Raw genomic sequence first — 6215 nt, 5'->3', positions numbered from 1 at the left:
TCACAGTTTGTCAAAGCAGGCAAGACACAACACTTCCCCTTTCTCTTCTAAACCAAACATCCTCCACTCACATTCACCACATTATCACAAGAACTGAAAATATCTAAACATCTAAAGGGCAAAAAAAAAAAACAAGATTATATTTGTGGTATCACATGAATTTGTCTGAGACAAACCAAACAAACATGTAACCACTGATGACAGTAAAATTAGATGTCATAAAGGGCAGTGAAAAATCTTTTCTTTTGGGGTGACTTTTTGTTTTTCAAAACCCCAGAAACTGGACTTGGATCCAAGAGAGAACCACATATTCTAATCCAAGCTGTGGTTTCTGAACCAAAGTTCATCCATGCATCATCGAATCAGACGGAGTGTAGATTTTGTTCACTGTGAGGCCAAACAAGAAAAGTGCCAAATCAGACCAAAATACACTATTTTGTCAAACAACTGTAACTGCAGGCCTACCGCAAACTGTGAAACAATACACAGCATCTCTTGAAGGAGAAATTGCCTACTTTTAATGCAGTTTAAAAGGCTTTAACTATCTGCTGTCTGGAAAAAAATACATTAGTATCTTTTCAACAGTTGATCAGAGGCTCCTTTTCAGCACCCTGGGAAAAACTTTCCTGACGGTGCTGAGCAGTGTGATCCCAATAATTGGTCCACCTTTTTTTTTTAAACGTTCTTTTTTTTTTTTTTTTAAAGTTCTCCCAAATGTCCAAGACATACCTTCTCTTGAAATAAATATAATTAAAATGAATGTTTAGAGTCGATAGTGGCTTCACTACTAGGGAAGGATGTGGCTCATTTGGTAGAGCAGTCACCAACTGATCGGATGGTCCGATCCCTGACCTTGGCAGCCTACATGTCGAAGTATCCTTGGGCAAGATACTGAACCCCAAATTGCTCCCGATTAATTCCTGATGGTGGCAGGTGGCATCATACAGTTTAGCCTGAAAGGGTGAATGAGCGGTGTCTGTGGTGTTAATGCACTGTCTCTTTGAGTGGTTGCAAAGACTAGAAAAGTGCTATAGAGTGCAGTCCATTTAATTTACTACTAAACTACTACAGTGGTGTATTGGAAAACCTTACAGTAAAGTCTGCCTTAATATGAAATTTGTTGTTCCAGAGGCCCAAAGCTATGAGAACCTGGCTGAGGTATCTGACTATGAGCTGGCCATGCCTGATTATGAGCAGGACAGGGCTGACGACGAGCAGAGCATACACGACTACGAACAGGCTGTGCCTGACTACGAACAGGACAAGGCCGACTACGTGCAGGCCGTGAATGACTACGAACAGGCCGGGCCCGACTATGAGCAGGACAAGGCGGACTACGTGCAGGCCATGAATGACTACGAACAGGCCATGCCCGACTATGAGCAGGACAAGGCGGACTACGTGCAGGCCGTGAATGACTACGAACAGGCCATGCCCGACTATGAGCAGGACAAGGCGGACTACGTGCAGGCCATGAATGACTACGAACAGGCCATGCCCGACTATGAGCAGGACAAGGCGGACTACGTGCAGGCCGTGAATGACTACGAACAGGCCATGGTTGACTGCAAACAGGCCATGAATGGCTACGGAGAGGACGTGCCCGACTACGAGCAGGACAAGGCTGAGCAGTCTGACTACGTGACGGTGGAGGATGACGAGGAGATTCTCCCTCCTCCTCCAACATTCAATGATCCAGATCCTGCAGGAGACGACTCCTCCACAGAGGACTACGACGACATCGGCGGTGAAGTCGAAAACGATGATGAAGAGGACTACGACGATGTGGGTTATGACCATTAGGGAACAGGAGAGAGATAACTCTCTCTGATCTTTTGACTTTAATATCTGGATACTGCTGTGCGGACAGATCAGAACAAAGAAAGTTATTTTGACTGGTTGTATTTTTTATATTATTCATGCTAAAGAAAATAACAGAAGAAGTTATCAGTAAGATATGTGTATTTTAAGAAGAAGAGAAGTACTGAAGAGGCAGAAATCTGCAGAAAGAATAAACAGCATTCAGACAATGTTTGATTCTACTCATATAACCTCTGGTTCCTTTATTGTAACTTTAATCAACATTGTTTCCAGGATATATTATTGGTTATTTAAGTGGTTGCACTGGACGTTCAGCAGGCAGTTATTTCTCATATGTTGCATGTGTGACATGTGTGAGTAACTGATCAGACAATGGTGGACAAGAACAAGAACAAATAAAATGTGCAAAATATATAGAAGTGTGTATAAAAAAATACAGAATAAAACTAATATGTCAGCTTACAGAGTTAAATGTGTCATTAGTTCTGACAAAGATTGCTATGTTAGTGAGCATATAGGTCATATTTGCATATAATAATCTGTGCTTTTGCATAATGATAGTGAAGATGGAAAAGAAGGGTCATAAGCTTTGCACCTTTCACTGCTTATTCCCTAAAGTGCACATCATAAGAAACTGTCCACTGTTTTTCCATAAGTTTTTATATTTCTTGTAAAACACGAAAAAAACTATATAGTGCATGCTGGCTTACTGTCATGTCCTGAAGGAAGTGAAGTTTGTTGATTTGTTTCACCTGTGCTTTTCCTCCTATGAAGGTCTGTAGCGTCGCTCAAAGCAAGAACACTATTTAATGTTAACATTTTTATATCCCCACTTTTTTTCTTTTACTACCATGATAAATAGTGTGCCCCGCATGTTCTTTCAGCCTGTTGTGCCCTGTAGTTTCCAGAAGATTATTTCCATTTCCTCAGCAGTTCTCCTGTTCATTTAAGCCTTGTGAGTTTACATATCTTAATTGTTCTTGCATCAAAGATATTAAAGCTATTAAATTATGCAAAAGGTTGTTGTTATTGCACAGGCCCCATCATACTTGAGCCGGCACTTATATTGTGGTTATGAAGGACCTTAGAGTATGAAACAAAAATAATGAAGTATCAAGATGCTTTACTTAAAGGCACAATGGGGGGAGAAAACTCCTCAAAACTCCTTTAAAAAAAATCAGCATACAGACTCATAAATAATCCGTCTTCATCATCACTTATGACCTATTTTCTGACCCAGGATGTTTGTCTAGGTCACTCTTTGGGCACTTGGCGTGCAGCCCCCAGCGAATGGCCGGGCTCCATAAAAGCCAGATGACTGTATGCTAGATTGTAAACTTGCATGTGAGAAGAATATACAAAAGTGGTGGACCCACGGCAAAAAACACAATACAGCAAGGTGAAATGATTCGCCTATTCCAAGAAAAAGTCCTGCAAATCCTTATTTACTGTATTAATATACTTTAATGTGTTTAAAGTGTTGATTGTGCACAGGAAGTGTTTTACATATATTATGTGTTTGGTTTAATATTACTGCTGCATTAATAACTTTTAATGGTGTCGGAATGAAACTCCTGTTTGCGGCTTTGTTATGATGGATTTTCCATCTGATCCAAGAGGGTTTTTAAAGAGGTTATTTAGCTTAAGAAGAAGGGTAATTTTCTCAACACATGAAGGAACACTTCATCCTTCAGTTTATCACAAACATTCCAAATCATCACATCTGGAGATTCATGATTTTCACTGGACAGGAAGGGAGTGGAAAACTGTCTTGTGAAAGGCAACTAAAGCTGTCAGACAAATGCAGTGGAAATAAAAGTGCAATATTTGCATGGAAGTATAACATCATATAAAATGGAAATACTTAAGTAAATTATAAGTACTTTGAATTTAAATAAAGGATTTGAGTAAAAGAACTTAGTCATGTCTGTGAGGTTAATTAAAAACACCCACAGATTGAAAATAGCTCCTCCTCCAGGCGAGCTGAAGGCGAGCTTGAGAGTCTCTTGAAAATGATGATTCACATATTCTGAGGGAAGAGTGCATCTCCAACACTTGACCACAAAAAAATTCTTGAAGCGTATTGATTGGTTAAAAAGTTAAAACTTTCTAAGAAATCTCTGAGACACATTTCCCCAATCCAATATAAAGAATAAGAGCCAGAGTTTATGCATCTGGCCGCTGTTTGGGAAGAACTGCAGCGACAGTCAGCAGAAGTGGTGATGTGGGTCTCCTGCTGCCAACAGTGCAGTAAGAAACCAAACATGAATCCATTTCCTGACTGCTCAGCAGTCAAATGTGCTGTTAGAGACAGTTACAGTCAAAGAGTGTGGACTAATAACATGAGATCAGTGGTGGAGGAAGTGCTCAGATGCTACTTAAGTAAAATAAAATATAGCTACAATGCAATGGTTTAATTTCAAAAATTCTGCATCCAAACTCTTACTTTGGTAAAAGTACAGAAGTATTATTAGCTGAAAAAAGACTGTAAGTACTGATGCATTAATGTGTTAGGAACATTTTTACAGTTGTAGGTGGTTAAGGTAGAGCTAGTTTATCTTTTTATATAAACTTGTCATCCAGTGGTTCCCCGCATAGGGCTCGCATAGGGCTATATATATATATATATATATATATATATATATACATATATATATACATATATATATATATATGTATATATATATATATATATATATATATAGGGGTACTATATAAACTGGTGTTTCTTACCGTTTTTGGGGTCATGACATGGGCAAAAATGACTGGAGTAACTTCGTCTCCATCCATTCATTCATCCATTTGTCCATTTATTTTCATTTTCCATGTCACACTGGTTGTCTTGGGGGTCCTGTTGGCTGCAGGGCCCCAAGAGCCTCTCAGCTTATACTCTGTGCTGATCCTTCAAGCTGGTCATGCTGAGTCCAAATATTAGATTGAAAACGGGGCAAAATCTACAAAAGAAAATAATTTGCACTCTGTTTATGAAAAAGTGCCCAAAGCCAATAGTTTGGTGACCTACATACATTTAATAATCCCTCACACTGGCCTCATAATAACATCCTGTCAGTCATCAGTCACTGCTTCACTTGGCCCTGAGAAGTTGAAAGGATATGAGTGGGTTTGGATGCCTCAGTTTAGGGTTTAGTGAGCTTATGACACTCTATAGAGACAATTCAGGGCAAAGAAAATGCACAAAAAGTAGAGGAAAGTCTATTCGGAAATGTGGGTGCAAAGCAGTCCAAACTCATGAATATAACTTATGCAAAATGGTGATAAAAGTGACCACAATACATATTGTTTTTGAACTCAAAACTTTCTTCTTTCACCTCTGAGCTTATGGTTCTAAGCAGCCATTATCCACTGTGCAATTGATAATTATTACTTTTTAGCAACTATAAGTAATATAAACATATATGCTAATACATGTACAGAAATGGCCAACAATTATAATTTCTCCCATGAAGACATATTTTTCAATATCATTATAACTGTTTCATTATATTGTCATTCACGGTTAGTTTATATAGTACAGAAGGAGTCAAAGTTGTTAACAAATACATTAAGAAACATATTTCCTTATAAATACGTTCTTATGACGAGTGATGTTCTGGTGTCAGTGAATGGATTTCAAGCTGTAAAATTATAGTGAAGATATTCTGTAATTTGACTTTAATTTAGAAAAATCTAAAACGGAAGTTAAGATAGAGCTAAATGTGCTAGCTTGAAACCGACAAAAGACACTTTGAGGGGGGAAATGAAATTAATTTCAACATGAACATTAGTATTAGAAAATATCATTAGATACAAAGAGAGACACCACATTTAAAAATATAAGCAACAAGATTATATTGATGCGGTAGACATTGTATTTCTTGTTTAAATGTCCTTTGTGCTGACTGCTTTAAGGTTAAAATGAGCCTTGAAGGGCAATTTGTGCCACAACTGGATAAAATATAGGCTAAATACTTTAATGCCACCTCACAGAACCATTCTTAACACTATTACAGCAACAAATAAAAATATGCTGCTGTTCTTGCACTGAAAAAAAAGAGAAATCACAGCAAGTGGTTATTTTTTATTTGCTTCAAACCTTTTGTATTCCTATTTATACTGTTATACATGCATTTGAGCATGAAATATGTTAAGTTACTGCACTGTAAATATATTTAAAATTACAGTTTCATCGTATCTGATGAAGTGCCCGGCCCTATATGTGGCCCAGATGAAAAATTGTGACCCTCCCCAGCATTTAAGTTGTCCATCCCTTAGGAAGGATGAAAATAATAAAAAAAAAAGGACAAAATAGCCCAGTACTCCAGAGTTAAGAGGACTCGTGGCTGCTGTAAGAAATTATTCAGATCATTGAGGCGGAAAATGTGTTTTATTTTGAA

This window comes from Centropristis striata, chromosome 15 (genome assembly GCF_030273125.1).
Source record: "Centropristis striata isolate RG_2023a ecotype Rhode Island chromosome 15, C.striata_1.0, whole genome shotgun sequence".
Taxonomy (NCBI): Eukaryota; Metazoa; Chordata; class Actinopteri; order Perciformes; family Serranidae; genus Centropristis; species Centropristis striata.
Note: the sequence above shows the minus strand (reverse complement) of the source record.